The following is a 12,226-nucleotide window of genomic DNA, read 5'->3' on the forward strand; positions in this document are numbered from 1 at the left end:
AGTTTGAGATGAGACAGATTGAGATGAGACAGATTGAGATGAGACAGAGTGAGATGAGACAGTTTGAGATGAGACAGTTTGAGATGAGACAGTTTGAGATGAGACAGTTTGAGATGAGACAGTTTGAGATGAGACAGTTTGAGATGAGACAGATTGAGATGAGACAGTTTGAGATGAGACAGTTTGAGATGAGACAGTTTGAGATGAGACAGTTTGAGATGAGACAGAGTGAGATGAGACAGATTGAGATGAGACAGATTGAGATGAGACAGTTTGAGATGAGACAGATTGAGATGAGACAGATTGAGATGAGACAGATTGAGATGAGACAGATTGAGATGAGACAGATTGAGATGAGACAGTTTGAGATGAGACAGATCGAGATGAGACAGAGTGAGATGAGACAGAGTGAGATGAGACAGATTGAGATGAGACAGATCGAGATGAGACAGATTGAGATGAGACAGTTTGAGATGAGACAGATCGAGATGAGACAGAGTGAGATGAGACAGAGTGAGATGAGACAGATTGAGAGGAGACACATTGAGATGAGACAGATTGAGATGAGACAGATTGAGATGAGACAGTTTGAGATGAGACAGATTGAGATGAGACAGATTGAGATGAGACAGATCGAGATGAGACAGTTTGAGATGAGACAGTTTGAGATGAGACAGATTGAGATGAGACAGATTGAGATGAGACAGTTTGAGATGAGACAGATTGAGATGAGACAGATTGAGATGAGACAGTTTGAGATGAGACAGTTTGAGATGAGACAGATTGAGATGAGACAGTTTGAGATGAGACAGATTGAGATGAGACAGATTGAGATGAGACAGTTTGAGATGAGACAGTTTGAGATGAGACAGATTGAGATGAGACAGATTGAGATGAGACAGTTTGAGATGAGACAGATTGAGATGAGACAGATCGAGATGAGACAGTTTGAGATGAGACAGATTGAGATGAGACAGTTTGAGATGAGACAGTTTGAGAGAGACAGATTGAGATGAGACAGATTGAGATGACAGATTGAGATGAGACAGTTTGAGATGAGACAGGTTTGAGATGAGACAGTTGAGATGAGGACAGATCGAGATGAGACAGATCGAGATGAGACAGTTGAGATGAGACAGTTTGAGATGAGACAGTTTGAGATGAGACAGTTTGAGATGAGACAGATCGAGATGAGACAGATCGAGATGAGACAGATTGAGATGAGACAGATTGAGATGAGACAGATCGAGATGAGACAGATTGAGATGAGACAGATTGAGATGAGACAGATTGAGATGAGACAGATTGAGATGAGACAGATTGAGAGGAGACAGTTTGAGATGAGACAGATTGAGATGAGACAGTTTGAGATGAGACAGATCGAGATGAGACAGTTTGAGATGAGACAGATTGAGATGAGACAGTTTGAGATGAGACAGATCGAGATGAGACAGATTGAGATGAGACAGTTTGAGATGAGACAGATTGAGATGAGACAGATCGAGATGAGACAGATTGAGATGAGACAGTTTGAGATGAGACAGATCGAGATGAGACAGATCGAGATGAGACAGATCGAGATGAGACAGATTGAGATGAGACAGTTTGAGATGAGACAGATTGAGATGAGACAGATTGAGATGAGACAGATCGAGATGAGACAGTTTGAGATGAGACAGATTGAGATGAGACAGATCGAGATGAGACAGTTTGAGATGAGACAGATTGAGATGAGACAGATTGAGATGAGACAGTTTGAGAGGAGACAGTTTGAGAGGAGACAGAGTGAGATGAGACAGAGTGAGATGAGACAGATTGAGATGAGACAGATTGAGATGAGACAGATTGAGATGAGACAGATTGAGATGAGACAGAGTGAGATGAGACAGATTGAGATGAGACAGATTGAGATGAGACAGATTGAGATGAGACAGTTTGAGATGAGACAGTTTGAGATGAGACAGATTGAATGAATGAGACAGATTGAGATGAGACAGCTTGAGATGAGACAGATTGAGATGAGACAGTTTGAGATGAGACAGTTTGAGATGAGACAGTTTGAGATGAGACAGATTGAGATGAGACAGTTTGAGATGAGACAGTTTGAGATGAGACAGTTTGAGATGAGACAGATTGAGATGAGACAGTTTGAGATGAGACAGATTGAGATGAGACAGATTGAGATGAGACAGAGTGAGATGAGACAGATTGAGATGAGACAGATCGAGATGAGACAGATTGAGATGAGACAGTTTGAGATGAGACAGATTGAGATGAGACAGATTGAGATGAGACAGTTTGAGATGAGACAGATTGAGATGAGACAGTTTGAGATGAGACAGAGTGAGATGAGACAGTTTGAGATGAGACAGTTTGAGATGAGACAGATTGAGATGAGACAGATTGAGATGAGACAGTTTGAGATGAGACAGAGTGAGATGAGACAGATTGAGATGAGACAGATTGAGATGAGACAGAGTGAGATGAGACAGATTGAGATGAGACAGATCGAGATGAGACAGTTTGAGATGAGACAGATTGAGATGAGACAGATTGAGATGAGACAGATTGAGATGAGACAGATTGAGATGAGACAGTTTGAGATGAGACAGTTTGAGATGAGACAGATTGAGATGAGACAGATTGAGATGAGACAGTTTGAGTTGAGACAGATTGAGATGAGACAGATTGAGATGAGACAGATTGAGATGAGACAGTTTGAGATGAGACAGTTTGAGATGAGACAGATTGAGATGAGACAGATTGAGATGAGACAGTTTGAGATGAGACAGATTGAGATGAGACAGATTGAGATGAGACAGATTGAGATGAGACAGACTGAGATGAGACAGATCGAGATGAGACAGTTTGAGATGAGACAGATTGAGATGAGACAGTTTGAGATGAGACAGATCGAGATGAGACAGATTGAGATGAGACAGATTGAGATGAGACAGATTGAGATGAGACAGATCGAGATGAGACAGATTGAGATGAGACAGATTGAGATGAGACAGATTGAGATGAGACAGATCGAGATGAGACAGTTTGAGATGAGACAGTTTGAGATGAGACAGATTGAGAGGAGACAGATCGAGATGAGACAGTTTGAGATGAGACAGATCGAGATGAGACAGATTGAGATGAGACAGATTGAGATGAGACAGTTTGAGATGAGACAGTTTGAGATGAGACAGATTGAGATGAGACAGATTGAGATGAGACAGATCGAGATGAGACAGTTTGAGATGAGACAGTTTGAGATGAGACAGATTGAGATGAGACAGATCGAGATGAGACAGATGAGATGAGACAGATTGAGATGAGACAGTTTGAGATGAGAAGATTGAGATGAGACAGATCGAGATGAGACAGATTGAGATGAGGACAGTTTGAGATGAGACAGTTTTGAGATGAGACAGATTGAGATGAGGACAGTTTGAGATGAGACAGATTGAGATGAGACAGATTGAGATGAGACAGTTTGAGATGAGACAGTTGAGTGAGACAGATTGAGATGAGACAGATTGAGATGAGACAGATTGAGATGAGACAGTTTGAGTGAGACAGATTGAGATGAGGACAGATTGAGTGAGACGTTTGAGATGAGACAGATTGAGATGAGACAGATTGAGATGAGGACAGTTTGGATGATGACAGATTGAGATGAGACAGATTGAGATGAGACAGATTGAGATGAGACAGATTGAGATGAGACAGTTGAGATGAGACAGATTGAGATGAGACAGATTGAGATGAGACAGTTTGAGATGAGACAGATTGAGATGAGACAGTTTGAGATGAGACAGTTTGAGATGAGACAGATTGAGATGAGACAGATTGAGATGAGACAGATTGAGATGAGACAGAGTGAGATGAGACAGTTTGAGATGAGACAGATTGAGATGAGACAGATTGAGATGAGACAGCTTGAGATGAGACAGAGTGAGATGAGACAGTTTGAGAGCAGACAGTTTGAGGAGACAGATTGAGATGAGACAGTTTGAGATGAGACAGATTGAGATGAGACAGATTGAGATGAGACAGATTGAGATGAGACAGAGTGAGATGAGACAGTTTGAGATGAGACAGTTTGAGATGAGACAGATTGAGATGAGACAGTTTGAGATGAGACAGATTGAGATGAGACAGAGTGAGATGAGACAGTTTGAGATGAGACAGATTGAGATGAGACAGTTTGAGATGAGACAGATTGAGATGAGACAGTTTGAGATGAGACAGTTTGAGATGAGACAGATTGAGATGAGACAGATTGAGATGAGACAGATTGAGATGAGACAGATTGAGATGAGACAGTTTGAGATGAGACGATTTGAGAGACAGATTGAGATGAGACAGTTGAGATGAGACAGTTTGAGATGAGACAGTTTGAGATGAGACAGATTGAGATGAGACAGTTTGAGATGAGACAGATTGAGATGAGACAGAGTGAGATGAGACAGTTTGAGATGAGACAGATTGAGATGAGACAGTTGAGATGAGACAGTTTGAGATGAGACAGTTTGAGATGAGACAGTTTGAGATGAGACAGTTTGAGATGAGACAGATTGAGATGAGACAGATTGAGATGAGACAGATTGAGATGAGACAGTTTGAGATGAGACAGATGATGAGAGAGACAGATTGAGATGAGACAGTTTGAGATGAGACAGTTTGAGATGAGACAGTTTGAGATGAGACAGTTTGAGATGAGACAGATTGAGATGAGACAGATTGAGATGAGACAGTTTGAGATGAGACAGTTTGAGATGAGACAGTTTGAGATGAGACAGTTTGAGATGAGACAGATTGAGATGAGACAGATTGAGATGAGACAGATTGAGATGAGACAGATTGAGATGAGACAGATTGAGATGAGACAGATTGAGATGAGACAGTTTGAGATGAGACAGTTTGAGATGAGACAGTTTGAGATGAGACAGTTTGAGATGAGACAGTTTGAGATGAGACAGTTTGAGATGAGACAGTTTGAGATGAGACAGATTGAGATGAGACAGATTGAGATGAGACAGATTGAGATGAGACAGTTTGAGATGAGACAGATTGAGATGAGACAGATTGAGATGAGACAGTTTGAGATGAGACAGATCGAGATGAGACAGATGAGATGAACAGATTGAGATGAACAGATTGAGATGAGACAGTTGAGATGAGACAGATCGAGATGACAGTTTGAGATGAGACAGATTGAGATGAGACAGATTGAGATGAGACAGTTGAGATGAGACAGATCGAGATGAGACAGATGAGATGAGACAGATTGAGATGAGACAGATTGAGATGAGAACAGTTTGAGATGAGACAGATTGAGATGGACAGTTTGAGATGACAGATTGAGTGAGACAGATTGAGATGAGACAGTTTGAGATGAGACAGATCGAGATGAGACAGTTTGAGATGAGACAGATTGAGATGAGACAGATTGAGATGAGACGTTGAGATGAGACAGATTGATAGAGACAGATTGAGATGAGACAGATTGAGATGAGGAACAGATTGAGATGAGACAGTTTGAGATGACAGATTGAGATGAGACAGATTGAGATGAGACAGTTTGAGATGAGAAGATCGAGATGAGACAGATTGAGATGAGACAGATTGATGAGACAGATTGAGATGAGACAGTTTGAGATGAGACAGATCGAGATGAGACAGTTTGAGATGAGACAGATTGAGATGAGACAGATTGAGATGAGACAGATTGAGATGAGACAGATTGAGATGAGACAGATCGATGATGAGACAGATTGAGATGAGACAGTTTGAGATGAGACAGTTTGAGGATGAGCAGATTGAGATGAGACAGATTGAGATGAGACAGATCGAGATGAGACAGATTGAGATGAGACAGTTTGATGAGACAGATCGAGATGAGACAGATTGAGATGAGACAGTTTGAGATGAGACAGTTTGAGATGAGACAGATTGAGATGAGACAGATTGAGAGATAGACAGATTGATGAGACAGTTTGAGATGAGACAGATTGAGATGAGAACAGATTGAGCTGAGCCCCCAGTTTGAGATGAGACAGTTTGAGATGAGACAGATTGAGATGAGACAGTTTGAGATGAGACAGATTGAGGATGCGACAGATTGAGATGAGACAGATCGAGATGAGACAGTTTGAGATGAGACAGATGAGATGAGACAGATTGAGATGAGACAGATTGAGAGGAGACAGTTTTGAGATGAGACAGATTGAGATGAGACAGCTTGAGATGAGACAGTTTGAGATGAGACAGATTGAGATGAGACAGCATTGGGATTGAGACAGATTGAGATGAGACAGTTTGAGATGAGCCAGATTGAGATGAGACCGTTTGAGATGAGACAGAGTGAGATGAGACAGATTGAGATGAGACAGTTTGAGATGAGACAGGAGTGAGATGAGACCGATTGAGATGAGACAGATTGAGATGAGACAGAGTGAGATGAGACAGATTGAGATGAGACAGAGTGAGATGAGACAGTTTGAGATGAGAGACAGTTGAGTGAGACAGCTGATGAGACAGTTTGAGATGAGACAGTTGAGATGAGACAGTTTGAGATGAGACAGATTGGGATGGAGACAGATTGAGATGAGACAGATTGAGATGAGACAGATTGAAGAGACAGTTTGAGATGAGACAGATTGAGATGAGACAGATGAGATGAGACAGTTGAGATGAGACAGATTGAGATGAGACAGATTGAGATGAGACAGTTTGAGATGAGACAGATTGAGATGAGACAGATTGAGAGGAGACAGTTTGAGATGAGACAGATCGAGATGAGACAGTTTGAGATGAGACAGATTGGGATGAGACAGATTGAGATGAGACAGATTGAGATGAGACAGATTGAGATGAGACAGATTGAGATGAGACAGTTTGAGATGAGACAGATTGAGATGAGACAGATTGAGATGAGACAGATTGAGATGAGACAGTTTGAGATGAGACAGTTTGAGATGAGACAGTTTGAGATGAGACAGATTGAGATGAGACAGATTGAGATGAGACAGATTGAGATGAGACAGATTGAGATGAGACAGATTGAGATGAGACAGTGATTGAGATGAGGACAGTTTGAGAGAGACAGATTGAATATTGAGATGAGGACAGATTTGAGATGAGACAGATTGAGATGAGACAGATTGAGATGAGACAGATTGAGATGAGACAGATTGAGATGAGACAGATTGAGATGAGACAGATCGAGATGAGACAGATTGAGATGAGACAGATCGAGATGAGACAGATTGAGATGAGACAGTTGATGAGACAGATAGAGAGACACGTTTGGAGAGAATGAGATGAGACAGATTGAGATGAGACAGATTGAGATGAGACAGTTGAGATGAGACAGTTTGAGATGAGACAGATTGAGATGAGACAGATTGAGATGAGACAGATTGAGATGAGACAGTTTGAGATGAGACAGTTTGAGATGAGACAGATCGAGATGAGACAGATTGAGATGAGACAGTTTGAGATGAGACAGATTGAGATGAGACAGATCGAGATGAGACAGATTGAGATGAGACAGTTTGAGATGAGACAGATTGAGATGAGACAGATTGAGAGGAGACAGATTGAGATGAGACAGATTGAGATGAGACAGTTTGAGATGAGACAGTTTGAGATGAGACAGATTGAGATGAGACAGTTTGAGATGAGACAGATCGAGAGGAGACAGTTTGAGATGAGACAGATTGAGATGAGACAGATTGAGATGAGACAGATTGAGATGAGACAGATTGAGTTGAGACAGATTGAGATGAGACAGTTTGAGATGAGACAGATTGAGATGAGACAGATTGAGATGAGACAGATTGAGAGGAGACAGTTTGAGATGAGACAGATTGAGATGAGACAGATCGAGATGAGACAGATTGAGTTGAGACAGATTGAGATGAGACAGATCGAGATGAGACAGATCGAGATGAGACAGTTTGAGATGAGACAGTTGAGATGAGACAGTTGAGATGAGACAGATTGAGATGAGACAGTTTGAGATGAGACAGTTTGAGATGAGACAGTTTGAGATGAGACAGAGTGAGATGAGACAGTTTGAGATGAGACAGATTGAGATGAGACAGATTGAGATGAGACAGATTGAGATGAGACAGTTTGAGATGAGACAGTTTGAGATGAGACAGTTTGAGATGAGACAGTTTGAGATGAGACAGATTGAGATGAGACAGTTTGAGATGAGACAGATCGAGATGAGACAGATTGAGATGAGACAGAGTGAGATGAGACAGTTTGAGATGAGACAGTTTGAGATGAGACAGTTTGAGATGAGACAGATTGAGATGAGACAGATTGAGATGAGACAGATTGAGATGAGACAGATTGAGATGAGACAGTTTGAGATGAGACAGTTTGAGATGAGACAGTTTGAGATGAGACAGTTTGAGATGAGACAGTTTGAGATGAGACAGATTGAGATGAGACAGTTTGAGATGAGACAGATCGAGATGAGACAGATTGAGATGAGACAGAGTGAGATGAGACAGATTGAGATGAGACAGTTTGAGATGAGACAGTTTGAGATGAGACAGTTTGAGATGAGACAGTTTGAGATGAGACAGTTTGAGATGAGACAGATTGAGATGAGACAGATTGAGATGAGACAGATTGAGATGAGACAGATTGAGATGAGACAGTTTGAGATGAGACAGATTGAGATGAGACAGAGTGAGATGAGACAGTTTGAGATGAGACAGTTTGAGATGAGACAGTTTGAGATGAGACAGATTGAGATGAGACAGATTGAGATGAGACAGATTGAGATGAGACAGAGTGAGATGAGACAGTTTGAGATGAGACAGTTTGAGATGAGACAGAGTGAGATGAGACAGTTTGAGATGAGACAGTTTGAGATGAGACAGTTTGAGATGAGACAGATTGAGATGAGACAGATTGAGATGAGACAGATTGAGATGAGACAGATTGAGATGAGACAGATCGAGATGAGACAGATTGAGATGAGACAGATTGAGATGAGACAGATTGAGATGAGACAGTTTGAGATGAGACAGAGTGAGATGAGACAGATTGAGATGAGACAGAGTGAGATGAGACAGATTGAGATGAGACAGATTGAGATGAGACAGATTGAGATGAGACAGATTGAGATGAGACAGTTTGAGATGAGACAGATCGAGATGAGACAGTTTGAGATGAGACAGTTTGAGATGAGACAGATTGAGATGAGACAGATTGAGATGAGACAGATCGAGATGAGACAGTTTGAGATGAGACAGTTTGAGATGAGACAGATTGGGATGAGACAGATCGAGATGAGACAGATTGAGATGAGACAGATCGAGATGAGACAGTTTGAGATGAGACAGTTTGAGATGAGACAGATTGAGATGAGACAGATTGAGATGAGACAGATCGAGATGAGACAGATTGAGATGAGACAGATTGAGATGAGACAGATTGAGATGAGACAGATCGAGATGAGACAGATTGAGATGAGACAGATCGAGATGAGACAGTTTGAGATGAGACAGATTGAGATGAGACAGATTGAGATGAGACAGATTGACTAGATTGAGATGAGACAGATCGAGATGAGACAGTTTGAGATGAGACAGATTGAGATGAGACAGATCGAGATGAGACAGTTTGAGATGAGACAGATTGAGATGAGACAGATCGAGATGAGACAGTTTGAGATGAGACAGATTGAGATGAGACAGATTGAGATGAGACAGATTGAGATGAGACAGATCGAGAGGAGACAGTTTGAGATGAGACAGATTGAGATGAGACAGTTTGAGATGAGACAGATTGAGATGAGACAGATTGAGATGAGACAGATCGAGATGAGACAGATTGAGATGAGACAGATTGAGATGAGACAGATCGAGATGAGACAGTTTGAGATGAGACAGATTGAGATGAGACAGATTGAGATGAGACAGATTGAGATGAGACAGATCGAGAGGAGACAGTTTGAGATGAGACAGATTGAGATGAGACAGTTTGAGATGAGACAGATTGAGATGAGACAGTTTGAGATGAGACAGATTGAGATGAGACAGATCGAGATGAGACAGATCGAGATGAGACAGATTGAGATGAGACAGATTGAGATGAGACAGATTGAGATGAGACAGATCGAGATGAGACAGTTTGAGATGAGACAGATCGAGATGAGACAGATTGAGATGAGACAGATTGAGATGAGACAGATCGAGATGAGACAGATCGAGATGAGACAGATCGAGATGAGACAGATCGAGATGAGACAGATTGAGATGAGACAGATCGAGATGAGACAGATTGAGATGAGACAGTTTGAGATGAGACAGATTGAGATGAGACAGATTGAGATGAGACAGATTGAGATGAGACAGATTGAGATGAGACAGATTGAGATGAGACAGTTTGAGATGAGACAGATTGAGATGAGACAGATCGAGATGAGACAGATTGAGATGAGACAGATCGAGATGAGACAGATTGAGATGAGACAGTTTGAGAGGAGACAGATTGAGATGAGACAGTTTGAGAGGAGACAGATCGAGATGAGACAGATTGAGATGAGACAGATCGAGATGAGACAGATTGAGATGAGACAGATTGAGATGAGACAGAGTGAGATGAGACAGATTGAGATGAGACAGATTGAGATGAGACAGATCGAGATGAGACAGATTGAGATGAGACAGATTGAGATGAGACAGATCGAGATGAGACAGATTGAGATGAGACAGTTTGAGATGAGACAGTTTGAGATGAGACAGATTGAGATGAGACAGTTTGAGATGAGACAGTTTGAGATGAGGACAGATTGAGATGAGACAGTTTGAGATGAGACAGATTGAGATGAGACAGCTCGAGATGAGGACAGACTTGAGATGAGACAGATTGAGATGAGACAGTTTGAGATGAGACAGATTGAGATGAGACAGATCGAGATGAGACAGTTTGAGATGAGACAGATTGAGATGAGACAGATTGAGATGAGACAGATTGAGATGAGACAGATCGAGATGAGACAGTTTGAGATGAGACAGATTGAGATGAGACAGTTTGAGATGAGACAGATTGAGATGAGACAGATCGAGATGAGACAGATTGAGATGAGACAGATTGAGATGAGACAGTTTGAGATGAGACAAATTGAGATGAGACAGATTGAGATGAGACAATTTGAGATGAGACAGATTGAGATGAGACAGATTGAGATGAGACAGTTTGAGATGAGACAGATTGAGATGAGACAGATTGAGATGAGACAGATCGAGATGAGACAGTTTGAGATGAGACAGATTGAGATGAGACAGATTGAGATGAGACAGTTTGAGATGAGACAGATTGAGATGAGACAGATTGAGATGAGACAGATCGAGATGAGACAGTTTGAGATGAGACAGATTGAGATGAGACAGATTGAGATGAGACAGTTTGAGATGAGACAGATTGAGATGAGACAGTTTGAGATGAGACAGATTGAGATGAGACAGATTGAGATGAGACAGATCGAGATGAGACAGTTTGAGATGAGACAGATTGAGATGAGACAGATTGAGATGAGACAGATTGAGATGAGACAGTTTGAGATGAGACAGTTTGAGATGAGACAGATTGAGATGAGACAGATTGAGATGAGACAGATTGAGATGAGACAGATTGAGATGAGACAGATCGAGATGAGACAGTTTGAGATGAGACAGATCGAGATGAGACAGATCGAGATGAGACAGATTGAGATGAGACAGATTGAGATGAGACAGATTGAGATGAGACAGATTGAGATGAGACAGTTTGAGATGAGACAGATTGAGATGAGACAGATTGAGATGAGACAGATCGAGATGAGACAGATTGAGATGAGACAGTTTGAGATGAGACAGTTTGAGATGAGACAGTTTGAGATGAGACAGATTGAGATGAGACAGATTGAGATGAGGACAGTTTGAGATGAGACAGTTGAGATGAGACAGTTTGAGATGAGACAGATCGAGATGAGACAGATCGAGATGAGACAGTGAGATGAGACAGTTGAGATGAGACAGTTGAGATGAGACAGTTTGAGATGAGACAGTTTGAGATGAGACAGTTTGAGATGAGACAGATCGAGATGAGACAGATCGAGATGAGACAGTTTGAGATGAGACAGTTTGAGATGAGACAGTTTGAGATGAGACAGTTTGAGATGAGACAGTTTGAGATGAGACAGATCGAGATGAGACAGATTGAG

This window comes from Lethenteron reissneri, chromosome 70 (genome assembly GCF_015708825.2).
Source record: "Lethenteron reissneri isolate LAM-NWPU_2019-01 chromosome 70, ASM1570882v1, whole genome shotgun sequence".
Lineage (NCBI taxonomy): Eukaryota > Metazoa > Chordata > Hyperoartia > Petromyzontiformes > Petromyzontidae > Lethenteron > Lethenteron reissneri.